Source organism: Brachyhypopomus gauderio, unplaced genomic scaffold, assembly GCF_052324685.1.
Source record: "Brachyhypopomus gauderio isolate BG-103 unplaced genomic scaffold, BGAUD_0.2 sc734, whole genome shotgun sequence".
In the NCBI taxonomy this organism is placed as follows: Eukaryota; Metazoa; Chordata; class Actinopteri; order Gymnotiformes; family Hypopomidae; genus Brachyhypopomus; species Brachyhypopomus gauderio.
Genome location: NW_027507554.1, coordinates 1 through 22,761, shown reverse-complemented (window position 1 = coordinate 22,761; position 22,761 = coordinate 1). Strand labels below are relative to the sequence as shown.

General features: G+C 40.4%; 35 non-coding genes and 47 pseudogenes across 35 annotated transcripts; all 82 read left to right on the top strand.

Moving 5' to 3' along the window:
• Nucleotides 1–90: 90 nt before the first annotated feature.
• LOC143507689 (5S ribosomal RNA) lies at nucleotides 91–209 on the top strand (annotated as a pseudogene).
• A 127-nt stretch (nucleotides 210–336) lies between these two features.
• Nucleotides 337–455, top strand: LOC143507758 (5S ribosomal RNA). Its single transcript, XR_013128935.1, has one exon. It is a non-coding gene; the product is annotated as a 5S ribosomal RNA (ribosomal RNA).
• A 214-nt stretch (nucleotides 456–669) lies between these two features.
• Nucleotides 670–788, top strand: LOC143507731 (5S ribosomal RNA; annotated as a pseudogene).
• Nucleotides 789–915: 127 nt separating this feature from the next.
• LOC143507757 (5S ribosomal RNA) lies at nucleotides 916–1,034 on the top strand. Its single transcript, XR_013128934.1, has one exon. It is a non-coding gene; the product is annotated as a 5S ribosomal RNA (ribosomal RNA).
• A 214-nt stretch (nucleotides 1,035–1,248) lies between these two features.
• On the top strand, nucleotides 1,249–1,367 carry LOC143507679 (5S ribosomal RNA; annotated as a pseudogene).
• A 126-nt stretch (nucleotides 1,368–1,493) lies between these two features.
• Nucleotides 1,494–1,612, top strand: LOC143507730 (5S ribosomal RNA; annotated as a pseudogene).
• A 127-nt stretch (nucleotides 1,613–1,739) lies between these two features.
• Nucleotides 1,740–1,858, top strand: LOC143507756 (5S ribosomal RNA). Its single transcript, XR_013128933.1, has one exon. It is a non-coding gene; the product is annotated as a 5S ribosomal RNA (ribosomal RNA).
• Nucleotides 1,859–2,072: 214 nt separating this feature from the next.
• LOC143507729 (5S ribosomal RNA) lies at nucleotides 2,073–2,191 on the top strand (annotated as a pseudogene).
• A 126-nt stretch (nucleotides 2,192–2,317) lies between these two features.
• On the top strand, nucleotides 2,318–2,436 carry LOC143507728 (5S ribosomal RNA; annotated as a pseudogene).
• A 127-nt stretch (nucleotides 2,437–2,563) lies between these two features.
• On the top strand, nucleotides 2,564–2,682 carry LOC143507784 (5S ribosomal RNA). Its single transcript, XR_013128960.1, has one exon. It is a non-coding gene; the product is annotated as a 5S ribosomal RNA (ribosomal RNA).
• Nucleotides 2,683–2,789: 107 nt separating this feature from the next.
• On the top strand, nucleotides 2,790–2,908 carry LOC143507696 (5S ribosomal RNA; annotated as a pseudogene).
• Nucleotides 2,909–3,035: 127 nt separating this feature from the next.
• On the top strand, nucleotides 3,036–3,154 carry LOC143507771 (5S ribosomal RNA). The gene has a single exon (XR_013128947.1). It is a non-coding gene; the product is annotated as a 5S ribosomal RNA (ribosomal RNA).
• A 214-nt stretch (nucleotides 3,155–3,368) lies between these two features.
• Nucleotides 3,369–3,487, top strand: LOC143507727 (5S ribosomal RNA; annotated as a pseudogene).
• A 127-nt stretch (nucleotides 3,488–3,614) lies between these two features.
• On the top strand, nucleotides 3,615–3,733 carry LOC143507783 (5S ribosomal RNA). The gene has a single exon (XR_013128959.1). It is a non-coding gene; the product is annotated as a 5S ribosomal RNA (ribosomal RNA).
• A 107-nt stretch (nucleotides 3,734–3,840) lies between these two features.
• On the top strand, nucleotides 3,841–3,959 carry LOC143507688 (5S ribosomal RNA; annotated as a pseudogene).
• A 127-nt stretch (nucleotides 3,960–4,086) lies between these two features.
• LOC143507755 (5S ribosomal RNA) lies at nucleotides 4,087–4,205 on the top strand. Its single transcript, XR_013128932.1, has one exon. It is a non-coding gene; the product is annotated as a 5S ribosomal RNA (ribosomal RNA).
• A 460-nt stretch (nucleotides 4,206–4,665) lies between these two features.
• On the top strand, nucleotides 4,666–4,784 carry LOC143507754 (5S ribosomal RNA). The gene has a single exon (XR_013128931.1). It is a non-coding gene; the product is annotated as a 5S ribosomal RNA (ribosomal RNA).
• Nucleotides 4,785–4,998: 214 nt separating this feature from the next.
• Nucleotides 4,999–5,117, top strand: LOC143507678 (5S ribosomal RNA; annotated as a pseudogene).
• A 126-nt stretch (nucleotides 5,118–5,243) lies between these two features.
• LOC143507726 (5S ribosomal RNA) lies at nucleotides 5,244–5,362 on the top strand (annotated as a pseudogene).
• Nucleotides 5,363–5,489: 127 nt separating this feature from the next.
• On the top strand, nucleotides 5,490–5,608 carry LOC143507753 (5S ribosomal RNA). The gene has a single exon (XR_013128930.1). It is a non-coding gene; the product is annotated as a 5S ribosomal RNA (ribosomal RNA).
• A 214-nt stretch (nucleotides 5,609–5,822) lies between these two features.
• Nucleotides 5,823–5,941, top strand: LOC143507725 (5S ribosomal RNA; annotated as a pseudogene).
• A 127-nt stretch (nucleotides 5,942–6,068) lies between these two features.
• On the top strand, nucleotides 6,069–6,187 carry LOC143507751 (5S ribosomal RNA). The gene has a single exon (XR_013128928.1). It is a non-coding gene; the product is annotated as a 5S ribosomal RNA (ribosomal RNA).
• A 214-nt stretch (nucleotides 6,188–6,401) lies between these two features.
• On the top strand, nucleotides 6,402–6,520 carry LOC143507677 (5S ribosomal RNA; annotated as a pseudogene).
• Nucleotides 6,521–6,646: 126 nt separating this feature from the next.
• On the top strand, nucleotides 6,647–6,765 carry LOC143507724 (5S ribosomal RNA; annotated as a pseudogene).
• A 126-nt stretch (nucleotides 6,766–6,891) lies between these two features.
• Nucleotides 6,892–7,010, top strand: LOC143507722 (5S ribosomal RNA; annotated as a pseudogene).
• Nucleotides 7,011–7,137: 127 nt separating this feature from the next.
• On the top strand, nucleotides 7,138–7,256 carry LOC143507750 (5S ribosomal RNA). The gene has a single exon (XR_013128927.1). It is a non-coding gene; the product is annotated as a 5S ribosomal RNA (ribosomal RNA).
• A 214-nt stretch (nucleotides 7,257–7,470) lies between these two features.
• On the top strand, nucleotides 7,471–7,589 carry LOC143507721 (5S ribosomal RNA; annotated as a pseudogene).
• A 127-nt stretch (nucleotides 7,590–7,716) lies between these two features.
• LOC143507749 (5S ribosomal RNA) lies at nucleotides 7,717–7,835 on the top strand. Its single transcript, XR_013128926.1, has one exon. It is a non-coding gene; the product is annotated as a 5S ribosomal RNA (ribosomal RNA).
• Nucleotides 7,836–8,049: 214 nt separating this feature from the next.
• On the top strand, nucleotides 8,050–8,168 carry LOC143507719 (5S ribosomal RNA; annotated as a pseudogene).
• Nucleotides 8,169–8,295: 127 nt separating this feature from the next.
• Nucleotides 8,296–8,414, top strand: LOC143507743 (5S ribosomal RNA). Its single transcript, XR_013128925.1, has one exon. It is a non-coding gene; the product is annotated as a 5S ribosomal RNA (ribosomal RNA).
• A 214-nt stretch (nucleotides 8,415–8,628) lies between these two features.
• Nucleotides 8,629–8,747, top strand: LOC143507675 (5S ribosomal RNA; annotated as a pseudogene).
• Nucleotides 8,748–8,873: 126 nt separating this feature from the next.
• On the top strand, nucleotides 8,874–8,992 carry LOC143507718 (5S ribosomal RNA; annotated as a pseudogene).
• Nucleotides 8,993–9,118: 126 nt separating this feature from the next.
• Nucleotides 9,119–9,237, top strand: LOC143507717 (5S ribosomal RNA; annotated as a pseudogene).
• A 127-nt stretch (nucleotides 9,238–9,364) lies between these two features.
• LOC143507782 (5S ribosomal RNA) lies at nucleotides 9,365–9,483 on the top strand. The gene has a single exon (XR_013128958.1). It is a non-coding gene; the product is annotated as a 5S ribosomal RNA (ribosomal RNA).
• A 107-nt stretch (nucleotides 9,484–9,590) lies between these two features.
• Nucleotides 9,591–9,709, top strand: LOC143507695 (5S ribosomal RNA; annotated as a pseudogene).
• A 127-nt stretch (nucleotides 9,710–9,836) lies between these two features.
• On the top strand, nucleotides 9,837–9,955 carry LOC143507770 (5S ribosomal RNA). The gene has a single exon (XR_013128946.1). It is a non-coding gene; the product is annotated as a 5S ribosomal RNA (ribosomal RNA).
• A 214-nt stretch (nucleotides 9,956–10,169) lies between these two features.
• Nucleotides 10,170–10,288, top strand: LOC143507716 (5S ribosomal RNA; annotated as a pseudogene).
• Nucleotides 10,289–10,415: 127 nt separating this feature from the next.
• On the top strand, nucleotides 10,416–10,534 carry LOC143507781 (5S ribosomal RNA). The gene has a single exon (XR_013128957.1). It is a non-coding gene; the product is annotated as a 5S ribosomal RNA (ribosomal RNA).
• A 107-nt stretch (nucleotides 10,535–10,641) lies between these two features.
• On the top strand, nucleotides 10,642–10,760 carry LOC143507686 (5S ribosomal RNA; annotated as a pseudogene).
• Nucleotides 10,761–10,887: 127 nt separating this feature from the next.
• LOC143507780 (5S ribosomal RNA) lies at nucleotides 10,888–11,006 on the top strand. Its single transcript, XR_013128956.1, has one exon. It is a non-coding gene; the product is annotated as a 5S ribosomal RNA (ribosomal RNA).
• A 107-nt stretch (nucleotides 11,007–11,113) lies between these two features.
• On the top strand, nucleotides 11,114–11,232 carry LOC143507685 (5S ribosomal RNA; annotated as a pseudogene).
• A 127-nt stretch (nucleotides 11,233–11,359) lies between these two features.
• On the top strand, nucleotides 11,360–11,478 carry LOC143507732 (5S ribosomal RNA). Its single transcript, XR_013128924.1, has one exon. It is a non-coding gene; the product is annotated as a 5S ribosomal RNA (ribosomal RNA).
• A 213-nt stretch (nucleotides 11,479–11,691) lies between these two features.
• LOC143507715 (5S ribosomal RNA) lies at nucleotides 11,692–11,810 on the top strand (annotated as a pseudogene).
• A 126-nt stretch (nucleotides 11,811–11,936) lies between these two features.
• LOC143507714 (5S ribosomal RNA) lies at nucleotides 11,937–12,055 on the top strand (annotated as a pseudogene).
• Nucleotides 12,056–12,182: 127 nt separating this feature from the next.
• On the top strand, nucleotides 12,183–12,301 carry LOC143507779 (5S ribosomal RNA). The gene has a single exon (XR_013128955.1). It is a non-coding gene; the product is annotated as a 5S ribosomal RNA (ribosomal RNA).
• A 107-nt stretch (nucleotides 12,302–12,408) lies between these two features.
• Nucleotides 12,409–12,527, top strand: LOC143507694 (5S ribosomal RNA; annotated as a pseudogene).
• Nucleotides 12,528–12,654: 127 nt separating this feature from the next.
• Nucleotides 12,655–12,773, top strand: LOC143507768 (5S ribosomal RNA). Its single transcript, XR_013128945.1, has one exon. It is a non-coding gene; the product is annotated as a 5S ribosomal RNA (ribosomal RNA).
• A 214-nt stretch (nucleotides 12,774–12,987) lies between these two features.
• LOC143507713 (5S ribosomal RNA) lies at nucleotides 12,988–13,106 on the top strand (annotated as a pseudogene).
• Nucleotides 13,107–13,233: 127 nt separating this feature from the next.
• On the top strand, nucleotides 13,234–13,352 carry LOC143507778 (5S ribosomal RNA). Its single transcript, XR_013128954.1, has one exon. It is a non-coding gene; the product is annotated as a 5S ribosomal RNA (ribosomal RNA).
• Nucleotides 13,353–13,459: 107 nt separating this feature from the next.
• LOC143507684 (5S ribosomal RNA) lies at nucleotides 13,460–13,578 on the top strand (annotated as a pseudogene).
• A 127-nt stretch (nucleotides 13,579–13,705) lies between these two features.
• On the top strand, nucleotides 13,706–13,824 carry LOC143507720 (5S ribosomal RNA). The gene has a single exon (XR_013128923.1). It is a non-coding gene; the product is annotated as a 5S ribosomal RNA (ribosomal RNA).
• A 214-nt stretch (nucleotides 13,825–14,038) lies between these two features.
• Nucleotides 14,039–14,157, top strand: LOC143507674 (5S ribosomal RNA; annotated as a pseudogene).
• Nucleotides 14,158–14,283: 126 nt separating this feature from the next.
• Nucleotides 14,284–14,402, top strand: LOC143507712 (5S ribosomal RNA; annotated as a pseudogene).
• Nucleotides 14,403–14,528: 126 nt separating this feature from the next.
• LOC143507711 (5S ribosomal RNA) lies at nucleotides 14,529–14,647 on the top strand (annotated as a pseudogene).
• Nucleotides 14,648–14,774: 127 nt separating this feature from the next.
• On the top strand, nucleotides 14,775–14,893 carry LOC143507709 (5S ribosomal RNA). Its single transcript, XR_013128922.1, has one exon. It is a non-coding gene; the product is annotated as a 5S ribosomal RNA (ribosomal RNA).
• Nucleotides 14,894–15,107: 214 nt separating this feature from the next.
• LOC143507710 (5S ribosomal RNA) lies at nucleotides 15,108–15,226 on the top strand (annotated as a pseudogene).
• Nucleotides 15,227–15,352: 126 nt separating this feature from the next.
• Nucleotides 15,353–15,471, top strand: LOC143507708 (5S ribosomal RNA; annotated as a pseudogene).
• A 127-nt stretch (nucleotides 15,472–15,598) lies between these two features.
• LOC143507698 (5S ribosomal RNA) lies at nucleotides 15,599–15,717 on the top strand. Its single transcript, XR_013128921.1, has one exon. It is a non-coding gene; the product is annotated as a 5S ribosomal RNA (ribosomal RNA).
• Nucleotides 15,718–15,931: 214 nt separating this feature from the next.
• Nucleotides 15,932–16,050, top strand: LOC143507707 (5S ribosomal RNA; annotated as a pseudogene).
• A 127-nt stretch (nucleotides 16,051–16,177) lies between these two features.
• Nucleotides 16,178–16,296, top strand: LOC143507687 (5S ribosomal RNA). Its single transcript, XR_013128920.1, has one exon. It is a non-coding gene; the product is annotated as a 5S ribosomal RNA (ribosomal RNA).
• Nucleotides 16,297–16,510: 214 nt separating this feature from the next.
• LOC143507706 (5S ribosomal RNA) lies at nucleotides 16,511–16,629 on the top strand (annotated as a pseudogene).
• A 127-nt stretch (nucleotides 16,630–16,756) lies between these two features.
• LOC143507777 (5S ribosomal RNA) lies at nucleotides 16,757–16,875 on the top strand. The gene has a single exon (XR_013128953.1). It is a non-coding gene; the product is annotated as a 5S ribosomal RNA (ribosomal RNA).
• A 107-nt stretch (nucleotides 16,876–16,982) lies between these two features.
• LOC143507683 (5S ribosomal RNA) lies at nucleotides 16,983–17,101 on the top strand (annotated as a pseudogene).
• Nucleotides 17,102–17,228: 127 nt separating this feature from the next.
• Nucleotides 17,229–17,347, top strand: LOC143507676 (5S ribosomal RNA). The gene has a single exon (XR_013128919.1). It is a non-coding gene; the product is annotated as a 5S ribosomal RNA (ribosomal RNA).
• Nucleotides 17,348–17,561: 214 nt separating this feature from the next.
• Nucleotides 17,562–17,680, top strand: LOC143507705 (5S ribosomal RNA; annotated as a pseudogene).
• Nucleotides 17,681–17,807: 127 nt separating this feature from the next.
• Nucleotides 17,808–17,926, top strand: LOC143507786 (5S ribosomal RNA). The gene has a single exon (XR_013128962.1). It is a non-coding gene; the product is annotated as a 5S ribosomal RNA (ribosomal RNA).
• A 214-nt stretch (nucleotides 17,927–18,140) lies between these two features.
• Nucleotides 18,141–18,259, top strand: LOC143507673 (5S ribosomal RNA; annotated as a pseudogene).
• A 126-nt stretch (nucleotides 18,260–18,385) lies between these two features.
• On the top strand, nucleotides 18,386–18,504 carry LOC143507704 (5S ribosomal RNA; annotated as a pseudogene).
• Nucleotides 18,505–18,631: 127 nt separating this feature from the next.
• On the top strand, nucleotides 18,632–18,750 carry LOC143507775 (5S ribosomal RNA). Its single transcript, XR_013128951.1, has one exon. It is a non-coding gene; the product is annotated as a 5S ribosomal RNA (ribosomal RNA).
• Nucleotides 18,751–18,964: 214 nt separating this feature from the next.
• On the top strand, nucleotides 18,965–19,083 carry LOC143507703 (5S ribosomal RNA; annotated as a pseudogene).
• Nucleotides 19,084–19,209: 126 nt separating this feature from the next.
• On the top strand, nucleotides 19,210–19,328 carry LOC143507702 (5S ribosomal RNA; annotated as a pseudogene).
• Nucleotides 19,329–19,455: 127 nt separating this feature from the next.
• Nucleotides 19,456–19,574, top strand: LOC143507776 (5S ribosomal RNA). Its single transcript, XR_013128952.1, has one exon. It is a non-coding gene; the product is annotated as a 5S ribosomal RNA (ribosomal RNA).
• A 107-nt stretch (nucleotides 19,575–19,681) lies between these two features.
• On the top strand, nucleotides 19,682–19,800 carry LOC143507693 (5S ribosomal RNA; annotated as a pseudogene).
• A 127-nt stretch (nucleotides 19,801–19,927) lies between these two features.
• Nucleotides 19,928–20,046, top strand: LOC143507767 (5S ribosomal RNA). The gene has a single exon (XR_013128944.1). It is a non-coding gene; the product is annotated as a 5S ribosomal RNA (ribosomal RNA).
• A 214-nt stretch (nucleotides 20,047–20,260) lies between these two features.
• On the top strand, nucleotides 20,261–20,379 carry LOC143507701 (5S ribosomal RNA; annotated as a pseudogene).
• A 127-nt stretch (nucleotides 20,380–20,506) lies between these two features.
• On the top strand, nucleotides 20,507–20,625 carry LOC143507774 (5S ribosomal RNA). Its single transcript, XR_013128950.1, has one exon. It is a non-coding gene; the product is annotated as a 5S ribosomal RNA (ribosomal RNA).
• Nucleotides 20,626–20,732: 107 nt separating this feature from the next.
• On the top strand, nucleotides 20,733–20,851 carry LOC143507682 (5S ribosomal RNA; annotated as a pseudogene).
• Nucleotides 20,852–20,978: 127 nt separating this feature from the next.
• LOC143507763 (5S ribosomal RNA) lies at nucleotides 20,979–21,097 on the top strand. The gene has a single exon (XR_013128940.1). It is a non-coding gene; the product is annotated as a 5S ribosomal RNA (ribosomal RNA).
• Nucleotides 21,098–21,557: 460 nt separating this feature from the next.
• Nucleotides 21,558–21,676, top strand: LOC143507752 (5S ribosomal RNA). Its single transcript, XR_013128929.1, has one exon. It is a non-coding gene; the product is annotated as a 5S ribosomal RNA (ribosomal RNA).
• A 214-nt stretch (nucleotides 21,677–21,890) lies between these two features.
• On the top strand, nucleotides 21,891–22,009 carry LOC143507671 (5S ribosomal RNA; annotated as a pseudogene).
• A 126-nt stretch (nucleotides 22,010–22,135) lies between these two features.
• LOC143507700 (5S ribosomal RNA) lies at nucleotides 22,136–22,254 on the top strand (annotated as a pseudogene).
• Nucleotides 22,255–22,381: 127 nt separating this feature from the next.
• LOC143507669 (5S ribosomal RNA) lies at nucleotides 22,382–22,500 on the top strand. Its single transcript, XR_013128917.1, has one exon. It is a non-coding gene; the product is annotated as a 5S ribosomal RNA (ribosomal RNA).
• The last annotated feature ends 261 nt before the right edge of the window (nucleotides 22,501–22,761 follow it).

The following is a 22,761-nucleotide window of genomic DNA, read 5'->3' as shown; positions in this document are numbered from 1 at the left end:
AAGCTTAAATGTGTTCTGCAAAAATCTAGCAATTTCTGTTGTTCAGGTTTTGCTCTTGTTATAATTAGATAATCTTTGCATTGTTTTATGGCTTACGGCCACACCAGCCTGAAAACGCCCGATCCTATTTGACCTAGGAAGCTAAATAGGTTTAGGCCAGGTTAATACTTGTATGGGAGACAGCTTGGGAATACCAGGTGCTGTGTGACTTTTATAGTTGAGTTGCTATTTACATTCAATTAGCAAGCTTAAAGGTGTTCTGCAAAAAAAACTAGCAATGTCTGTTGTTCAGGTTTTGCTCTCATTATAAATAGGTCATCTTTGCATTGTTTTACGGCTTACGGCCACACCAGCCTGAAAACGCCCGATCTCATTTGACCTCGGAAGCTAAGCTCGTTTGGGCCTGGTTAGTACTTGGATGGGAGACCACCTGGGAATACCAGGTGCTGTAAGCCTATTAGATTTAATTATCAAGCTAAATAGGTTTGGGCCAGGTTAATACTTGTATGGGAGACAGCTTGGGAATGCCAGGTGCTGTGTGACTTTTATAGTTGAGTTGCTGTTTACATTCAATTAGCAAGCTTAAATGTGTTCTGCAAAAAAACTAGCAATTTCTGTTGTTCAGGTTTTGCTCTTGTTATAATTAGATAATCTTTGCATTGTTTTATGGCTTACGGCCACACCAGCCTGAAAACGCCCGATTTCATTTGACCTAGGAAGCTAAATAGGTTTAGGCCAGGTTAATACTTGTATGGGAGACAGCTTGGGAATACCAGGTGCTGTGTGACTTTTATAGTTGAGTTGCTATTTACATTCAATTAGCAAGCTTAAAGGTGTTCTGCAAAAAAAACTAGCAATGTCTGTTGTTCAGGTTTTGCTCTCATTATAAATAGGTCATCTTTGCATTGTTTTACGGCTTACGGCCACACCAGCCTGAAAACGCCCGATCTCATTTGACCTCGGAAGCTAAGCTCGTTTGGGCCTGGTTAGTACTTGGATGGGAGACCACCTGGGAATACCAGGTGCTGTAAGCCTATTAGATTTAATTATCAAGCTAAATAGGTTTGGGCCAGGTTAATACTTGTATGGGAGACAGCTTGGGAATACCAGGTGCTGTGTGACTTTTATAGTTGAGTTGCTGTTTACATTCAATTAGCAAGCTTAAATGTGTTCTGCAAAAAAACTAGCAATTTCTGTTGTTCAGGTTTTGCTCTTGTTATAATTAGATAATCTTTGCATTGTTTTATGGCTTGCGGCCACACCAGCCTGAAAACGCCCGATCTCATTTGACCTCGGAAGCTAAATAGGTTTTGGCCAGGTTAATACTTGTATGGGGGACAGCTTGGGAATACCAGGTGCTGTGTGACTTTTATAGTTGAGTTGCTGTTTACATTCAATTAGCAAGCTTAAATGTGTTCTGCAAAAAAACTAGCAATTTCTGTTGTTCAGGTTTTGCTCTTGTTATAATTAGATAATCTTTGCATTGTTTTATGGCTTACGGCCACACCAGCCTGAAAACGCCCGATTTCATTTGACCTAGGAAGCTAAATAGGTTTAGGCCAGGTTAATACTTGTATGGGAGACAGCTTGGGAATACCAGGTGCTGTGTGACTTTTATAGTTGAGTTGCTATTTACATTCAATTAGCAAGCTTAAAGGTGTTCTGCAAAAAAAACTAGCAATGTCTGTTGTTCAGGTTTTGCTCTCATTATAAATAGGTCATCTTTGCATTGTTTTACGGCTTACGGCCACACCAGCCTGAAAACGCCCGATCTCATTTGACCTCGGAAGCTAAGCTCGTTTGGGCCTGGTTAGTACTTGGATGGGAGACCACCTGGGAATACCAGGTGCTGTAAGCCTATTAGATTTAATTATCAAGCTAAATAGGTTTGGGCCAGGTTAATACTTGTATGGGAGACAGCTTGGGAATACCAGGTGCTGTGTGACTTTTATAGTTGAGTTGCTGTTTACATTCAATTAGCAAGCTTAAATGTGTTCTGCAAAAAAACTAGCAATTTCTGTTGTTCAGGTTTTGCTCTTGTTATAATTAGATAATCTTTGCATTGTTTTATGGCTTACGGCCACACCAGCCTGAAAACGCCCGATTTCATTTGACCTAGGAAGCTAAATAGGTTTAGGCCAGGTTAATACTTGTATGGGAGACAGCTTGGGAATACCAGGTGCTGTGTGACTTTTATAGTTGAGTTGCTGTTTACATTCAATTAGCAAGCTTAAATGTGTTCTGCAAAAAAACTAGCAATTTCTGTTGTTCAGGTTTTGCTCTTGTTATAATTAGATAATCTTTGCATTGTTTTATGGCTTACGGCCACACCAGCCTGAAAACGCCCGATTTCATTTGACCTAGGAAGCTAAATAGGTTTAGGCCAGGTTAATACTTGTATGGGAGACAGCTTGGGAATACCAGGTGCTGTGTGACTTTTATAGTTGAGTTGCTATTTACATTCAATTAGCAAGCTTAAAGGTGTTCTGCAAAAAAAACTAGCAATGTCTGTTGTTCAGGTTTTGCTCTCATTATAAATAGGTCATCTTTGCATTGTTTTACGGCTTACGGCCACACCAGCCTGAAAACGCCCGATCTCATTTGACCTCGGAAGCTAAGCTCGTTTGGGCCTGGTTAGTACTTGGATGGGAGACCACCTGGGAATACCAGGTACTGTAAGCCTATTAGATTTAATTATCAAGCTTAAATGTGTTCTGCAAAAATCTAGCAATTTCTGTTGTTCAGGTTTTGCTCTTGTTATAATTAGATAATCTTTGCATTGTTTTATGGCTTACAGCCACACCAGCCTGAAAACGCCCGATCCTATTTGACCTAGGAAGCTAAATAGGTTTAGGCCAGGTTAATACTTGTATGGGAGACAGCTTGGGAATACCAGGTGCTGTGTGACTTTTATAGTTGAGTTGCTATTTACATTCAATTAGCAAGCTTAAAGGTGTTCTGCAAAAAAAACTAGCAATGTCTGTTGTTCAGGTTTTGCTCTCATTATAAATAGGTCATCTTTGCATTGTTTTATGGCTTACGGCCACACCAGCCTGAAAACGCCCGATCTCATTTGACCTCGGAAGCTAAGCTTGTTTGGGCCTGGTTAGTACTTGGATGGGAGACCACCTGGGAATACCAGGTGCTGTAAGCCTATTAGATTTAATTATCAAGCTAAATAGGTTTGGGCCAGGTTAATACTTGTATGGGAGACAGCTTGGGAATACCAGGTGCTGTGTGACTTTTATAGTTGAGTTGCTGTTTACATTCAATTAGCAAGCTTAAATGTGTTCTGCAAAAAAACTAGCAATTTCTGTTGTTCAGGTTTTGCTCTTGTTATAATTAGATAATCTTTGCATTGTTTTATGGCTTACGGCCACACCAGCCTGAAAACGCCCGATTTCATTTGACCTAGGAAGCTAAATAGGTTTAGGCCAGGTTAATACTTGTATGGGAGACAGCTTGGGAATACCAGGTGCTGTGTGACTTTTATAGTTGAGTTGCTATTTACATTCAATTAGCAAGCTTAAAGGTGTTCTGCAAAAAAAACTAGCAATGTCTGTTGTTCAGGTTTTGCTCTCATTATAAATAGGTCATCTTTGCATTGTTTTACGGCTTACGGCCACACCAGCCTGAAAACGCCCGATCTCATTTGACCTCGGAAGCTAAGCTCGTTTGGGCCTGGTTAGTACTTGGATGGGAGACCACCTGGGAATACCAGGTACTGTAAGCCTATTAGATTTAATTATCAAGCTTAAATGTGTTCTGCAAAAATCTAGCAATTTCTGTTGTTCAGGTTTTGCTCTTGTTATAATTAGATAATCTTTGCATTGTTTTATGGCTTACGGCCACACCAGCCTGAAAACGCCCGATCCTATTTGACCTAGGAAGCTAAATAGGTTTAGGCCAGGTTAATACTTGTATGGGAGACAGCTTGGGAATACCAGGTGCTGTGTGACTTTTATAGTTGAGTTGCTATTTACATTCAATTAGCAAGCTTAAAGGTGTTCTGCAAAAAAAACTAGCAATGTCTGTTGTTCAGGTTTTGCTCTCATTATAAATAGGTCATCTTTGCATTGTTTTACGGCTTACGGCCACACCAGCCTGAAAACGCCCGATCTCATTTGACCTCGGAAGCTAAGCTCGTTTGGGCCTGGTTAGTACTTGGATGGGAGACCACCTGGGAATACCAGGTGCTGTAAGCCTATTAGATTTAATTATCAAGCTAAATAGGTTTGGGCCAGGTTAATACTTGTATGGGAGACAGCTTGGGAATACCAGGTGCTGTGTGACTTTTATAGTTGAGTTGCTGTTTACATTCAATTAGCAAGCTTAAATGTGTTCTGCAAAAAAACTAGCAATTTCTGTTGTTCAGGTTTTGCTCTTGTTATAATTAGATAATCTTTGCATTGTTTTATGGCTTGCGGCCACACCAGCCTGAAAACGCCCGATTTCATTTGACCTAGGAAGCTAAATAGGTTTAGGCCAGGTTAATACTTGTATGGGAGACAGCTTGGGAATACCAGGTGCTGTGTGACTTTTATAGTTGAGTTGCTATTTACATTCAATTAGCAAGCTTAAAGGTGTTCTGCAAAAAAAACTAGCAATGTCTGTTGTTCAGGTTTTGCTCTCATTATAAATAGGTCATCTTTGCATTGTTTTACGGCTTACGGCCACACCAGCCTGAAAACGCCCGATCTCATTTGACCTCGGAAGCTAAGCTCGTTTGGGCCTGGTTAGTACTTGGATGGGAGACCACCTGGGAATACCAGGTGCTGTAAGCCTATTAGATTTAATTATCAAGCTAAATAGGTTTGGGCCAGGTTAATACTTGTATGGGAGACAGCTTGGGAATGCCAGGTGCTGTGTGACTTTTATAGTTGAGTTGCTGTTTACATTCAATTAGCAAGCTTAAATGTGTTCTGCAAAAAAACTAGCAATTTCTGTTGTTCAGGTTTTGCTCTTGTTATAATTAGATAATCTTTGCATTGTTTTATGGCTTGCGGCCACACCAGCCTGAAAACGCCCGATCTCATTTGACCTCGGAAGCTAAATAGGTTTTGGCCAGGTTAATACTTGTATGGGGGACAGCTTGGGAATACCAGGTGCTGTGTGACTTTTATAGTTGAGTTGCTATTTACATTCAATTAGCAAGCTTAAAGGTGTTCTGCAAAAAAACTAGCAATTTCTGTTGTTCAGGTTTTGCTCTTGTTATAATTAGATAATCTTTGCATTGTTTTATGGCTTACGGCCACACCAGCCTGAAAACGCCCGATTTCATTTGACCTAGGAAGCTAAATAGGTTTAGGCCAGGTTAATACTTGTATGGGAGACAGCTTGGGAATACCAGGTGCTGTGTGACTTTTATAGTTGAGTTGCTATTTACATTCAATTAGCAAGCTTAAAGGTGTTCTGCAAAAAAAACTAGCAATGTCTGTTGTTCAGGTTTTGCTCTCATTATAAATAGGTCATCTTTGCATTGTTTTACGGCTTACGGCCACACCAGCCTGAAAACGCCCGATCTCATTTGACCTCGGAAGCTAAGCTCGTTTGGGCCTGGTTAGTACTTGGATGGGAGACCACCTGGGAATACCAGGTGCTGTAAGCCTATTAGATTTAATTATCAAGCTAAATAGGTTTGGGCCAGGTTAATACTTGTATGGGAGACAGCTTGGGAATGCCAGGTGCTGTGTGACTTTTATAGTTGAGTTGCTGTTTACATTCAATTAGCAAGCTTAAATGTGTTCTGCAAAAAAACTAGCAATTTCTGTTGTTCAGGTTTTGCTCTTGTTATAATTAGATAATCTTTGCATTGTTTTATGGCTTACGGCCACACCAGCCTGAAAACGCCCGATTTCATTTGACCTAGGAAGCTAAATAGGTTTAGGCCAGGTTAATACTTGTATGGGAGACAGCTTGGGAATACCAGGTGCTGTGTGACTTTTATAGTTGAGTTGCTATTTACATTCAATTAGCAAGCTTAAAGGTGTTCTGCAAAAAAAACTAGCAATGTCTGTTGTTCAGGTTTTGCTCTCATTATAAATAGGTCATCTTTGCATTGTTTTACGGCTTACGGCCACACCAGCCTGAAAACGCCCGATCTCATTTGACCTCGGAAGCTAAGCTCGTTTGGGCCTGGTTAGTACTTGGATGGGAGACCACCTGGGAATACCAGGTGCTGTAAGCCTATTAGATTTAATTATCAAGCTAAATAGGTTTGGGCCAGGTTAATACTTGTATGGGAGACAGCTTGGGAATACCAGGTGCTGTGTGACTTTTATAGTTGAGTTGCTGTTTACATTCAATTAGCAAGCTTAAATGTGTTCTGCAAAAAAACTAGCAATTTCTGTTGTTCAGGTTTTGCTCTTGTTATAATTAGATAATCTTTGCATTGTTTTATGGCTTGCGGCCACACCAGCCTGAAAACGCCCGATCTCATTTGACCTCGGAAGCTAAATAGGTTTTGGCCAGGTTAATACTTGTATGGGGGACAGCTTGGGAATACCAGGTGCTGTGTGACTTTTATAGTTGAGTTGCTGTTTACATTCAATTAGCAAGCTTAAATGTGTTCTGCAAAAAAACTAGCAATTTCTGTTGTTCAGGTTTTGCTCTTGTTATAATTAGATAATCTTTGCATTGTTTTATGGCTTACGGCCACACCAGCCTGAAAACGCCCGATTTCATTTGACCTAGGAAGCTAAATAGGTTTAGGCCAGGTTAATACTTGTATGGGAGACAGCTTGGGAATACCAGGTGCTGTGTGACTTTTATAGTTGAGTTGCTGTTTACATTCAATTAGCAAGCTTAAATGTGTTCTGCAAAAAAACTAGCAATTTCTGTTGTTCAGGTTTTGCTCTTGTTATAATTAGATAATCTTTGCATTGTTTTATGGCTTACGGCCACACCAGCCTGAAAACGCCCGATTTCATTTGACCTAGGAAGCTAAATAGGTTTAGGCCAGGTTAATACTTGTATGGGAGACAGCTTGGGAATACCAGGTGCTGTGTGACTTTTATAGTTGAGTTGCTATTTACATTCAATTAGCAAGCTTAAAGGTGTTCTGCAAAAAAAACTAGCAATGTCTGTTGTTCAGGTTTTGCTCTCATTATAAATAGGTCATCTTTGCATTGTTTTACGGCTTACGGCCACACCAGCCTGAAAACGCCCGATCTCATTTGACCTCGGAAGCTAAGCTCGTTTGGGCCTGGTTAGTACTTGGATGGGAGACCACCTGGGAATACCAGGTGCTGTAAGCCTATTAGATTTAATTATCAAGCTAAATAGGTTTGGGCCAGGTTAATACTTGTATGGGAGACAGCTTGGGAATGCCAGGTGCTGTGTGACTTTTATAGTTGAGTTGCTGTTTACATTCAATTAGCAAGCTTAAATGTGTTCTGCAAAAAAACTAGCAATTTCTGTTGTTCAGGTTTTGCTCTTGTTATAATTAGATAATCTTTGCATTGTTTTATGGCTTACGGCCACACCAGCCTGAAAACGCCCGATTTCATTTGACCTAGGAAGCTAAATAGGTTTAGGCCAGGTTAATACTTGTATGGGAGACAGCTTGGGAATACCAGGTGCTGTGTGACTTTTATAGTTGAGTTGCTATTTACATTCAATTAGCAAGCTTAAAGGTGTTCTGCAAAAAAAACTAGCAATGTCTGTTGTTCAGGTTTTGCTCTCATTATAAATAGGTCATCTTTGCATTGTTTTACGGCTTACGGCCACACCAGCCTGAAAACGCCCGATCTCATTTGACCTCGGAAGCTAAGCTCGTTTGGGCCTGGTTAGTACTTGGATGGGAGACCACCTGGGAATACCAGGTGCTGTAAGCCTATTAGATTTAATTATCAAGCTAAATAGGTTTGGGCCAGGTTAATACTTGTATGGGAGACAGCTTGGGAATGCCAGGTGCTGTGTGACTTTTATAGTTGAGTTGCTGTTTACATTCAATTAGCAAGCTTAAATGTGTTCTGCAAAAAAACTAGCAATTTCTGTTGTTCAGGTTTTGCTCTTGTTATAATTAGATAATCTTTGCATTGTTTTATGGCTTACGGCCACACCAGCCTGAAAACGCCCGATTTCATTTGACCTAGGAAGCTAAATAGGTTTAGGCCAGGTTAATACTTGTATGGGAGACAGCTTGGGAATACCAGGTGCTGTGTGACTTTTATAGTTGAGTTGCTATTTACATTCAATTAGCAAGCTTAAAGGTGTTCTGCAAAAAAAACTAGCAATGTCTGTTGTTCAGGTTTTGCTCTCATTATAAATAGGTCATCTTTGCATTGTTTTACGGCTTACGGCCACACCAGCCTGAAAACGCCCGATCTCATTTGACCTCGGAAGCTAAGCTCGTTTGGGCCTGGTTAGTACTTGGATGGGAGACCACCTGGGAATACCAGGTGCTGTAAGCCTATTAGATTTAATTATCAAGCTAAATAGGTTTGGGCCAGGTTAATACTTGTATGGGAGACAGCTTGGGAATACCAGGTGCTGTGTGACTTTTATAGTTGAGTTGCTGTTTACATTCAATTAGCAAGCTTAAATGTGTTCTGCAAAAAAACTAGCAATTTCTGTTGTTCAGGTTTTGCTCTTGTTATAATTAGATAATCTTTGCATTGTTTTATGGCTTGCGGCCACACCAGCCTGAAAACGCCCGATCTCATTTGACCTCGGAAGCTAAATAGGTTTTGGCCAGGTTAATACTTGTATGGGGGACAGCTTGGGAATACCAGGTGCTGTGTGACTTTTATAGTTGAGTTGCTGTTTACATTCAATTAGCAAGCTTAAATGTGTTCTGCAAAAAAACTAGCAATTTCTGTTGTTCAGGTTTTGCTCTTGTTATAATTAGATAATCTTTGCATTGTTTTATGGCTTACGGCCACACCAGCCTGAAAACGCCCGATTTCATTTGACCTAGGAAGCTAAATAGGTTTAGGCCAGGTTAATACTTGTATGGGAGACAGCTTGGGAATACCAGGTGCTGTGTGACTTTTATAGTTGAGTTGCTGTTTACATTCAATTAGCAAGCTTAAATGTGTTCTGCAAAAAAACTAGCAATTTCTGTTGTTCAGGTTTTGCTCTTGTTATAATTAGATAATCTTTGCATTGTTTTATGGCTTACGGCCACACCAGCCTGAAAACGCCCGATTTCATTTGACCTAGGAAGCTAAATAGGTTTAGGCCAGGTTAATACTTGTATGGGAGACAGCTTGGGAATACCAGGTGCTGTGTGACTTTTATAGTTGAGTTGCTATTTACATTCAATTAGCAAGCTTAAAGGTGTTCTGCAAAAAAAACTAGCAATGTCTGTTGTTCAGGTTTTGCTCTCATTATAAATAGGTCATCTTTGCATTGTTTTACGGCTTACGGCCACACCAGCCTGAAAACGCCCGATCTCATTTGACCTCGGAAGCTAAGCTCGTTTGGGCCTGGTTAGTACTTGGATGGGAGACCACCTGGGAATACCAGGTACTGTAAGCCTATTAGATTTAATTATCAAGCTTAAATGTGTTCTGCAAAAATCTAGCAATTTCTGTTGTTCAGGTTTTGCTCTTGTTATAATTAGATAATCTTTGCATTGTTTTATGGCTTACAGCCACACCAGCCTGAAAACGCCCGATCCTATTTGACCTAGGAAGCTAAATAGGTTTAGGCCAGGTTAATACTTGTATGGGAGACAGCTTGGGAATACCAGGTGCTGTGTGACTTTTATAGTTGAGTTGCTATTTACATTCAATTAGCAAGCTTAAAGGTGTTCTGCAAAAAAAACTAGCAATGTCTGTTGTTCAGGTTTTGCTCTCATTATAAATAGGTCATCTTTGCATTGTTTTATGGCTTACGGCCACACCAGCCTGAAAACGCCCGATCTCATTTGACCTCGGAAGCTAAGCTTGTTTGGGCCTGGTTAGTACTTGGATGGGAGACCACCTGGGAATACCAGGTGCTGTAAGCCTATTAGATTTAATTATCAAGCTAAATAGGTTTGGGCCAGGTTAATACTTGTATGGGAGACAGCTTGGGAATACCAGGTGCTGTGTGACTTTTATAGTTGAGTTGCTGTTTACATTCAATTAGCAAGCTTAAATGTGTTCTGCAAAAAAACTAGCAATTTCTGTTGTTCAGGTTTTGCTCTTGTTATAATTAGATAATCTTTGCATTGTTTTATGGCTTACGGCCACACCAGCCTGAAAACGCCCGATTTCATTTGACCTAGGAAGCTAAATAGGTTTAGGCCAGGTTAATACTTGTATGGGAGACAGCTTGGGAATACCAGGTGCTGTGTGACTTTTATAGTTGAGTTGCTATTTACATTCAATTAGCAAGCTTAAAGGTGTTCTGCAAAAAAAACTAGCAATGTCTGTTGTTCAGGTTTTGCTCTCATTATAAATAGGTCATCTTTGCATTGTTTTACGGCTTACGGCCACACCAGCCTGAAAACGCCCGATCTCATTTGACCTCGGAAGCTAAGCTCGTTTGGGCCTGGTTAGTACTTGGATGGGAGACCACCTGGGAATACCAGGTACTGTAAGCCTATTAGATTTAATTATCAAGCTTAAATGTGTTCTGCAAAAATCTAGCAATTTCTGTTGTTCAGGTTTTGCTCTTGTTATAATTAGATAATCTTTGCATTGTTTTATGGCTTACGGCCACACCAGCCTGAAAACGCCCGATCCTATTTGACCTAGGAAGCTAAATAGGTTTAGGCCAGGTTAATACTTGTATGGGAGACAGCTTGGGAATACCAGGTGCTGTGTGACTTTTATAGTTGAGTTGCTATTTACATTCAATTAGCAAGCTTAAAGGTGTTCTGCAAAAAAAACTAGCAATGTCTGTTGTTCAGGTTTTGCTCTCATTATAAATAGGTCATCTTTGCATTGTTTTACGGCTTACGGCCACACCAGCCTGAAAACGCCCGATCTCATTTGACCTCGGAAGCTAAGCTCGTTTGGGCCTGGTTAGTACTTGGATGGGAGACCACCTGGGAATACCAGGTACTGTAAGCCTATTAGATTTAATTATCAAGCTTAAATGTGTTCTGCAAAAATCTAGCAATTTCTGTTGTTCAGGTTTTGCTCTTGTTATAATTAGATAATCTTTGCATTGTTTTATGGCTTACGGCCACACCAGCCTGAAAACGCCCGATCCTATTTGACCTAGGAAGCTAAATAGGTTTAGGCCAGGTTAATACTTGTATGGGAGACAGCTTGGGAATACCAGGTGCTGTGTGACTTTTATAGTTGAGTTGCTATTTACATTCAATTAGCAAGCTTAAAGGTGTTCTGCAAAAAAAACTAGCAATGTCTGTTGTTCAGGTTTTGCTCTCATTATAAATAGGTCATCTTTGCATTGTTTTACGGCTTACGGCCACACCAGCCTGAAAACGCCCGATCTCATTTGACCTCGGAAGCTAAGCTCGTTTGGGCCTGGTTAGTACTTGGATGGGAGACCACCTGGGAATACCAGGTGCTGTAAGCCTATTAGATTTAATTATCAAGCTAAATAGGTTTGGGCCAGGTTAATACTTGTATGGGAGACAGCTTGGGAATACCAGGTGCTGTGTGACTTTTATAGTTGAGTTGCTGTTTACATTCAATTAGCAAGCTTAAATGTGTTCTGCAAAAAACTAGCAATTTCTGTTGTTCAGGTTTTGCTCTTGTTATAATTAGATAATCTTTGCATTGTTTTATGGCTTACGGCCACACCAGCCTGAAAACGCCCGATTTCATTTGACCTAGGAAGCTAAATAGGTTTAGGCCAGGTTAATACTTGTATGGGAGACAGCTTGGGAATACCAGGTGCTGTGTGACTTTTATAGTTGAGTTGCTGTTTACATTCAATTAGCAAGCTTAAATGTGTTCTGCAAAAAAACTAGCAATTTCTGTTGTTCAGGTTTTGCTCTTGTTATAATTAGATAATCTTTGCATTGTTTTATGGCTTACGGCCACACCAGCCTGAAAACGCCCGATTTCATTTGACCTAGGAAGCTAAATAGGTTTAGGCCAGGTTAATACTTGTATGGGAGACAGCTTGGGAATACCAGGTGCTGTGTGACTTTTATAGTTGAGTTGCTATTTACATTCAATTAGCAAGCTTAAAGGTGTTCTGCAAAAAAAACTAGCAATGTCTGTTGTTCAGGTTTTGCTCTCATTATAAATAGGTCATCTTTGCATTGTTTTACGGCTTACGGCCACACCAGCCTGAAAACGCCCGATCTCATTTGACCTCGGAAGCTAAGCTCGTTTGGGCCTGGTTAGTACTTGGATGGGAGACCACCTGGGAATACCAGGTACTGTAAGCCTATTAGATTTAATTATCAAGCTTAAATGTGTTCTGCAAAAATCTAGCAATTTCTGTTGTTCAGGTTTTGCTCTTGTTATAATTAGATAATCTTTGCATTGTTTTATGGCTTACAGCCACACCAGCCTGAAAACGCCCGATCCTATTTGACCTAGGAAGCTAAATAGGTTTAGGCCAGGTTAATACTTGTATGGGAGACAGCTTGGGAATACCAGGTGCTGTGTGACTTTTATAGTTGAGTTGCTATTTACATTCAATTAGCAAGCTTAAAGGTGTTCTGCAAAAAAAACTAGCAATGTCTGTTGTTCAGGTTTTGCTCTCATTATAAATAGGTCATCTTTGCATTGTTTTATGGCTTACGGCCACACCAGCCTGAAAACGCCCGATCTCATTTGACCTCGGAAGCTAAGCTTGTTTGGGCCTGGTTAGTACTTGGATGGGAGACCACCTGGGAATACCAGGTGCTGTAAGCCTATTAGATTTAATTATCAAGCTAAATAGGTTTGGGCCAGGTTAATACTTGTATGGGAGACAGCTTGGGAATACCAGGTGCTGTGTGACTTTTATAGTTGAGTTGCTGTTTACATTCAATTAGCAAGCTTAAATGTGTTCTGCAAAAAAACTAGCAATTTCTGTTGTTCAGGTTTTGCTCTTGTTATAATTAGATAATCTTTGCATTGTTTTATGGCTTACGGCCACACCAGCCTGAAAACGCCCGATTTCATTTGACCTAGGAAGCTAAATAGGTTTAGGCCAGGTTAATACTTGTATGGGAGACAGCTTGGGAATACCAGGTGCTGTGTGACTTTTATAGTTGAGTTGCTATTTACATTCAATTAGCAAGCTTAAAGGTGTTCTGCAAAAAAAACTAGCAATGTCTGTTGTTCAGGTTTTGCTCTCATTATAAATAGGTCATCTTTGCATTGTTTTACGGCTTACGGCCACACCAGCCTGAAAACGCCCGATCTCATTTGACCTCGGAAGCTAAGCTCGTTTGGGCCTGGTTAGTACTTGGATGGGAGACCACCTGGGAATACCAGGTACTGTAAGCCTATTAGATTTAATTATCAAGCTTAAATGTGTTCTGCAAAAATCTAGCAATTTCTGTTGTTCAGGTTTTGCTCTTGTTATAATTAGATAATCTTTGCATTGTTTTATGGCTTACGGCCACACCAGCCTGAAAACGCCCGATCCTATTTGACCTAGGAAGCTAAATAGGTTTAGGCCAGGTTAATACTTGTATGGGAGACAGCTTGGGAATACCAGGTGCTGTGTGACTTTTATAGTTGAGTTGCTATTTACATTCAATTAGCAAGCTTAAAGGTGTTCTGCAAAAAAAACTAGCAATGTCTGTTGTTCAGGTTTTGCTCTCATTATAAATAGGTCATCTTTGCATTGTTTTACGGCTTACGGCCACACCAGCCTGAAAACGCCCGATCTCATTTGACCTCGGAAGCTAAGCTCGTTTGGGCCTGGTTAGTACTTGGATGGGAGACCACCTGGGAATACCAGGTGCTGTAAGCCTATTAGATTTAATTATCAAGCTAAATAGGTTTGGGCCAGGTTAATACTTGTATGGGAGACAGCTTGGGAATACCAGGTGCTGTGTGACTTTTATAGTTGAGTTGCTGTTTACATTCAATTAGCAAGCTTAAATGTGTTCTGCAAAAAAACTAGCAATTTCTGTTGTTCAGGTTTTGCTCTTGTTATAATTAGATAATCTTTGCATTGTTTTATGGCTTGCGGCCACACCAGCCTGAAAACGCCCGATCTCATTTGACCTCGGAAGCTAAATAGGTTTTGGCCAGGTTAATACTTGTATGGGGGACAGCTTGGGAATACCAGGTGCTGTGTGACTTTTATAGTTGAGTTGCTGTTTACATTCAATTAGCAAGCTTAAATGTGTTCTGCAAAAAAACTAGCAATTTCTGTTGTTCAGGTTTTGCTCTTGTTATAATTAGATAATCTTTGCATTGTTTTATGGCTTACGGCCACACCAGCCTGAAAACGCCCGATTTCATTTGACCTAGGAAGCTAAATAGGTTTAGGCCAGGTTAATACTTGTATGGGAGACAGCTTGGGAATACCAGGTGCTGTGTGACTTTTATAGTTGAGTTGCTGTTTACATTCAATTAGCAAGCTTAAATGTGTTCTGCAAAAAAACTAGCAATTTCTGTTGTTCAGGTTTTGCTCTTGTTATAATTAGATAATCTTTGCATTGTTTTATGGCTTACGGCCACACCAGCCTGAAAACGCCCGATTTCATTTGACCTAGGAAGCTAAATAGGTTTAGGCCAGGTTAATACTTGTATGGGAGACAGCTTGGGAATACCAGGTGCTGTGTGACTTTTATAGTTGAGTTGCTATTTACATTCAATTAGCAAGCTTAAAGGTGTTCTGCAAAAAAAACTAGCAATGTCTGTTGTTCAGGTTTTGCTCTCATTATAAATAGGTCATCTTTGCATTGTTTTACGGCTTACGGCCACACCAGCCTGAAAACGCCCGATCTCATTTGACCTCGGAAGCTAAGCTCGTTTGGGCCTGGTTAGTACTTGGATGGGAGACCACCTGGGAATACCAGGTGCTGTAAGCCTATTAGATTTAATTATCAAGCTAAATAGGTTTGGGCCAGGTTAATACTTGTATGGGAGACAGCTTGGGAATGCCAGGTGCTGTGTGACTTTTATAGTTGAGTTGCTGTTTACATTCAATTAGCAAGCTTAAATGTGTTCTGCAAAAAAACTAGCAATTTCTGTTGTTCAGGTTTTGCTCTTGTTATAATTAGATAATCTTTGCATTGTTTTATGGCTTACGGCCACACCAGCCTGAAAACGCCCGATTTCATTTGACCTAGGAAGCTAAATAGGTTTAGGCCAGGTTAATACTTGTATGGGAGACAGCTTGGGAATACCAGGTGCTGTGTGACTTTTATAGTTGAGTTGCTGTTTACATTCAATTAGCAAGCTTAAATGTGTTCTGCAAAAAAACTAGCAATTTCTGTTGTTCAGGTTTTGCTCTTGTTATAATTAGATAATCTTTGCATTGTTTTATGGCTTACGGCCACACCAGCCTGAAAACGCCCGATTTCATTTGACCTAGGAAGCTAAATAGGTTTAGGCCAGGTTAATACTTGTATGGGAGACAGCTTGGGAATACCAGGTGCTGTGTGACTTTTATAGTTGAGTTGCTATTTACATTCAATTAGCAAGCTTAAAGGTGTTCTGCAAAAAAAACTAGCAATGTCTGTTGTTCAGGTTTTGCTCTCATTATAAATAGGTCATCTTTGCATTGTTTTACGGCTTACGGCCACACCAGCCTGAAAACGCCCGATCTCATTTGACCTCGGAAGCTAAGCTCGTTTGGGCCTGGTTAGTACTTGGATGGGAGACCACCTGGGAATACCAGGTGCTGTAAGCCTATTAGATTTAATTATCAAGCTAAATAGGTTTGGGCCAGGTTAATACTTGTATGGGAGACAGCTTGGGAATGCCAGGTGCTGTGTGACTTTTATAGTTGAGTTGCTGTTTACATTCAATTAGCAAGCTTAAATGTGTTCTGCAAAAAAACTAGCAATTTCTGTTGTTCAGGTTTTGCTCTTGTTATAATTAGATAATCTTTGCATTGTTTTATGGCTTACGGCCACACCAGCCTGAAAACGCCCGATTTCATTTGACCTAGGAAGCTAAATAGGTTTAGGCCAGGTTAATACTTGTATGGGAGACAGCTTGGGAATACCAGGTGCTGTGTGACTTTTATAGTTGAGTTGCTATTTACATTCAATTAGCAAGCTTAAAGGTGTTCTGCAAAAAAAACTAGCAATGTCTGTTGTTCAGGTTTTGCTCTCATTATAAATAGGTCATCTTTGCATTGTTTTACGGCTTACGGCCACACCAGCCTGAAAACGCCCGATCTCATTTGACCTCGGAAGCTAAGCTCGTTTGGGCCTGGTTAGTACTTGGATGGGAGACCACCTGGGAATACCAGGTGCTGTAAGCCTATTAGATTTAATTATCAAGCTAAATAGGTTTGGGCCAGGTTAATACTTGTATGGGAGACAGCTTGGGAATACCAGGTGCTGTGTGACTTTTATAGTTGAGTTGCTGTTTACATTCAATTAGCAAGCTTAAATGTGTTCTGCAAAAAAACTAGCAATTTCTGTTGTTCAGGTTTTGCTCTTGTTATAATTAGATAATCTTTGCATTGTTTTATGGCTTACGGCCACACCAGCCTGAAAACGCCCGATTTCATTTGACCTAGGAAGCTAAATAGGTTTAGGCCAGGTTAATACTTGTATGGGAGACAGCTTGGGAATACCAGGTGCTGTGTGACTTTTATAGTTGAGTTGCTATTTACATTCAATTAGCAAGCTTAAAGGTGTTCTGCAAAAAAAACTAGCAATGTCTGTTGTTCAGGTTTTGCTCTCATTATAAATAGGTCATCTTTGCATTGTTTTACGGCTTACGGCCACACCAGCCTGAAAACGCCCGATCTCATTTGACCTCGGAAGCTAAGCTCGTTTGGGCCTGGTTAGTACTTGGATGGGAGACCACCTGGGAATACCAGGTACTGTAAGCCTATTAGATTTAATTATCAAGCTTAAATGTGTTCTGCAAAAATCTAGCAATTTCTGTTGTTCAGGTTTTGCTCTTGTTATAATTAGATAATCTTTGCATTGTTTTATGGCTTACGGCCACACCAGCCTGAAAACGCCCGATCCTATTTGACCTAGGAAGCTAAATAGGTTTAGGCCAGGTTAATACTTGTATGGGAGACAGCTTGGGAATACCAGGTGCTGTGTGACTTTTATAGTTGAGTTGCTATTTACATTCAATTAGCAAGCTTAAAGGTGTTCTGCAAAAAAAACTAGCAATGTCTGTTGTTCAGGTTTTGCTCTCATTATAAATAGGTCATCTTTGCATTGTTTTACGGCTTACGGCCACACCAGCCTGAAAACGCCCGATCTCATTTGACCTCGGAAGCTAAGCTCGTTTGGGCCTGGTTAGTACTTGGATGGGAGACCACCTGGGAATACCAGGTGCTGTAAGCCTATTAGATTTAATTATCAAGCTAAATAGGTTTGGGCCAGGTTAATACTTGTATGGGAGACAGCTTGGGAATGCCAGGTGCTGTGTGACTTTTATAGTTGAGTTGCTGTTTACATTCAATTAGCAAGCTTAAATGTGTTCTGCAAAAAAACTAGCAATTTCTGTTGTTCAGGTTTTGCTCTTGTTATAATTAGATAATCTTTGCATTGTTTTATGGCTTACGGCCACACCAGCCTGAAAACGCCCGATTTCATTTGACCTAGGAAGCTAAATAGGTTTAGGCCAGGTTAATACTTGTATGGGAGACAGCTTGGGAATACCAGGTGCTGTGTGACTTTTATAGTTGAGTTGCTATTTACATTCAATTAGCAAGCTTAAAGGTGTTCTGCAAAAAAAACTAGCAATGTCTGTTGTTCAGGTTTTGCTCTCATTATAAATAGGTCATCTTTGCATTGTTTTACGGCTTACGGCCACACCAGCCTGAAAACGCCCGATCTCATTTGACCTCGGAAGCTAAGCTCGTTTGGGCCTGGTTAGTACTTGGATGGGAGACCACCTGGGAATACCAGGTGCTGTAAGCCTATTAGATTTAATTATCAAGCTAAATAGGTTTGGGCCAGGTTAATACTTGTATGGGAGACAGCTTGGGAATACCAGGTGCTGTGTGACTTTTATAGTTGAGTTGCTGTTTACATTCAATTAGCAAGCTTAAATGTGTTCTGCAAAAAAACTAGCAATTTCTGTTGTTCAGGTTTTGCTCTTGTTATAATTAGATAATCTTTGCATTGTTTTATGGCTTGCGGCCACACCAGCCTGAAAACGCCCGATCTCATTTGACCTCGGAAGCTAAATAGGTTTTGGCCAGGTTAATACTTGTATGGGGGACAGCTTGGGAATACCAGGTGCTGTGTGACTTTTATAGTTGAGTTGCTGTTTACATTCAATTAGCAAGCTTAAATGTGTTCTGCAAAAAAACTAGCAATTTCTGTTGTTCAGGTTTTGCTCTTGTTATAATTAGATAATCTTTGCATTGTTTTATGGCTTACGGCCACACCAGCCTGAAAACGCCCGATTTCATTTGACCTAGGAAGCTAAATAGGTTTAGGCCAGGTTAATACTTGTATGGGAGACAGCTTGGGAATACCAGGTGCTGTGTGACTTTTATAGTTGAGTTGCTATTTACATTCAATTAGCAAGCTTAAAGGTGTTCTGCAAAAAAAACTAGCAATGTCTGTTGTTCAGGTTTTGCTCTCATTATAAATAGGTCATCTTTGCATTGTTTTACGGCTTACGGCCACACCAGCCTGAAAACGCCCGATCTCATTTGACCTCGGAAGCTAAGCTCGTTTGGGCCTGGTTAGTACTTGGATGGGAGACCACCTGGGAATACCAGGTGCTGTAAGCCTATTAGATTTAATTATCAAGCTAAATAGGTTTGGGCCAGGTTAATACTTGTATGGGAGACAGCTTGGGAATACCAGGTGCTGTGTGACTTTTATAGTTGAGTTGCTGTTTACATTCAATTAGCAAGCTTAAATGTGTTCTGCAAAAAAACTAGCAATTTCTGTTGTTCAGGTTTTGCTCTTGTTATAATTAGATAATCTTTGCATTGTTTTATGGCTTACGGCCACACCAGCCTGAAAACGCCCGATTTCATTTGACCTAGGAAGCTAAATAGGTTTAGGCCAGGTTAATACTTGTATGGGAGACAGCTTGGGAATACCAGGTGCTGTGTGACTTTTATAGTTGAGTTGCTGTTTACATTCAATTAGCAAGCTTAAATGTGTTCTGCAAAAAAACTAGCAATTTCTGTTGTTCAGGTTTTGCTCTTGTTATAATTAGATAATCTTTGCATTGTTTTATGGCTTACGGCCACACCAGCCTGAAAACGCCCGATTTCATTTGACCTAGGAAGCTAAATAGGTTTAGGCCAGGTTAATACTTGTATGGGAGACAGCTTGGGAATACCAGGTGCTGTGTGACTTTTATAGTTGAGTTGCTATTTACATTCAATTAGCAAGCTTAAAGGTGTTCTGCAAAAAAAACTAGCAATGTCTGTTGTTCAGGTTTTGCTCTCATTATAAATAGGTCATCTTTGCATTGTTTTACGGCTTACGGCCACACCAGCCTGAAAACGCCCGATCTCATTTGACCTCGGAAGCTAAGCTCGTTTGGGCCTGGTTAGTACTTGGATGGGAGACCACCTGGGAATACCAGGTACTGTAAGCCTATTAGATTTAATTATCAAGCTTAAATGTGTTCTGCAAAAATCTAGCAATTTCTGTTGTTCAGGTTTTGCTCTTGTTATAATTAGATAATCTTTGCATTGTTTTATGGCTTACAGCCACACCAGCCTGAAAACGCCCGATCCTATTTGACCTAGGAAGCTAAATAGGTTTAGGCCAGGTTAATACTTGTATGGGAGACAGCTTGGGAATACCAGGTGCTGTGTGACTTTTATAGTTGAGTTGCTATTTACATTCAATTAGCAAGCTTAAAGGTGTTCTGCAAAAAAAACTAGCAATGTCTGTTGTTCAGGTTTTGCTCTCATTATAAATAGGTCATCTTTGCATTGTTTTATGGCTTACGGCCACACCAGCCTGAAAACGCCCGATCTCATTTGACCTCGGAAGCTAAGCTTGTTTGGGCCTGGTTAGTACTTGGATGGGAGACCACCTGGGAATACCAGGTGCTGTAAGCCTATTAGATTTAATTATCAAGCTAAATAGGTTTGGGCCAGGTTAATACTTGTATGGGAGACAGCTTGGGAATACCAGGTGCTGTGTGACTTTTATAGTTGAGTTGCTGTTTACATTCAATTAGCAAGCTTAAATGTGTTCTGCAAAAAAACTAGCAATTTCTGTTGTTCAGGTTTTGCTCTTGTTATAATTAGATAATCTTTGCATTGTTTTATGGCTTACGGCCACACCAGCCTGAAAACGCCCGATTTCATTTGACCTAGGAAGCTAAATAGGTTTAGGCCAGGTTAATACTTGTATGGGAGACAGCTTGGGAATACCAGGTGCTGTGTGACTTTTATAGTTGAGTTGCTATTTACATTCAATTAGCAAGCTTAAAGGTGTTCTGCAAAAAAAACTAGCAATGTCTGTTGTTCAGGTTTTGCTCTCATTATAAATAGGTCATCTTTGCATTGTTTTACGGCTTACGGCCACACCAGCCTGAAAACGCCCGATCTCATTTGACCTCGGAAGCTAAGCTCGTTTGGGCCTGGTTAGTACTTGGATGGGAGACCACCTGGGAATACCAGGTACTGTAAGCCTATTAGATTTAATTATCAAGCTTAAATGTGTTCTGCAAAAATCTAGCAATTTCTGTTGTTCAGGTTTTGCTCTTGTTATAATTAGATAATCTTTGCATTGTTTTATGGCTTACGGCCACACCAGCCTGAAAACGCCCGATCCTATTTGACCTAGGAAGCTAAATAGGTTTAGGCCAGGTTAATACTTGTATGGGAGACAGCTTGGGAATACCAGGTGCTGTGTGACTTTTATAGTTGAGTTGCTATTTACATTCAATTAGCAAGCTTAAAGGTGTTCTGCAAAAAAAACTAGCAATGTCTGTTGTTCAGGTTTTGCTCTCATTATAAATAGGTCATCTTTGCATTGTTTTACGGCTTACGGCCACACCAGCCTGAAAACGCCCGATCTCATTTGACCTCGGAAGCTAAGCTCGTTTGGGCCTGGTTAGTACTTGGATGGGAGACCACCTGGGAATACCAGGTGCTGTAAGCCTATTAGATTTAATTATCAAGCTAAATAGGTTTGGGCCAGGTTAATACTTGTATGGGAGACAGCTTGGGAATACCAGGTGCTGTGTGACTTTTATAGTTGAGTTGCTGTTTACATTCAATTAGCAAGCTTAAATGTGTTCTGCAAAAAAACTAGCAATTTCTGTTGTTCAGGTTTTGCTCTTGTTATAATTAGATAATCTTTGCATTGTTTTATGGCTTGCGGCCACACCAGCCTGAAAACGCCCGATTTCATTTGACCTAGGAAGCTAAATAGGTTTAGGCCAGGTTAATACTTGTATGGGAGACAGCTTGGGAATACCAGGTGCTGTGTGACTTTTATAGTTGAGTTGCTATTTACATTCAATTAGCAAGCTTAAAGGTGTTCTGCAAAAAAAACTAGCAATGTCTGTTGTTCAGGTTTTGCTCTCATTATAAATAGGTCATCTTTGCATTGTTTTACGGCTTACGGCCACACCAGCCTGAAAACGCCCGATCTCATTTGACCTCGGAAGCTAAGCTCGTTTGGGCCTGGTTAGTACTTGGATGGGAGACCACCTGGGAATACCAGGTGCTGTAAGCCTATTAGATTTAATTATCAAGCTAAATAGGTTTGGGCCAGGTTAATACTTGTATGGGAGACAGCTTGGGAATGCCAGGTGCTGTGTGACTTTTATAGTTGAGTTGCTGTTTACATTCAATTAGCAAGCTTAAATGTGTTCTGCAAAAAAACTAGCAATTTCTGTTGTTCAGGTTTTGCTCTTGTTATAATTAGATAATCTTTGCATTGTTTTATGGCTTGCGGCCACACCAGCCTGAAAACGCCCGATCTCATTTGACCTCGGAAGCTAAATAGGTTTTGGCCAGGTTAATACTTGTATGGGGGACAGCTTGGGAATACCAGGTGCTGTGTGACTTTTATAGTTGAGTTGCTATTTACATTCAATTAGCAAGCTTAAAGGTGTTCTGCAAAAAAACTAGCAATTTCTGTTGTTCAGGTTTTGCTCTTGTTATAATTAGATAATCTTTGCATTGTTTTATGGCTTACGGCCACACCAGCCTGAAAACGCCCGATTTCATTTGACCTAGGAAGCTAAATAGGTTTAGGCCAGGTTAATACTTGTATGGGAGACAGCTTGGGAATACCAGGTGCTGTGTGACTTTTATAGTTGAGTTGCTATTTACATTCAATTAGCAAGCTTAAAGGTGTTCTGCAAAAAAAACTAGCAATGTCTGTTGTTCAGGTTTTGCTCTCATTATAAATAGGTCATCTTTGCATTGTTTTACGGCTTACGGCCACACCAGCCTGAAAACGCCCGATCTCATTTGACCTCGGAAGCTAAGCTCGTTTGGGCCTGGTTAGTACTTGGATGGGAGACCACCTGGGAATACCAGGTGCTGTAAGCCTATTAGATTTAATTATCAAGCTAAATAGGTTTGGGCCAGGTTAATACTTGTATGGGAGACAGCTTGGGAATGCCAGGTGCTGTGTGACTTTTATAGTTGAGTTGCTGTTTACATTCAATTAGCAAGCTTAAATGTGTTCTGCAAAAAAACTAGCAATTTCTGTTGTTCAGGTTTTGCTCTTGTTATAATTAGATAATCTTTGCATTGTTTTATGGCTTACGGCCACACCAGCCTGAAAACGCCCGATTTCATTTGACCTAG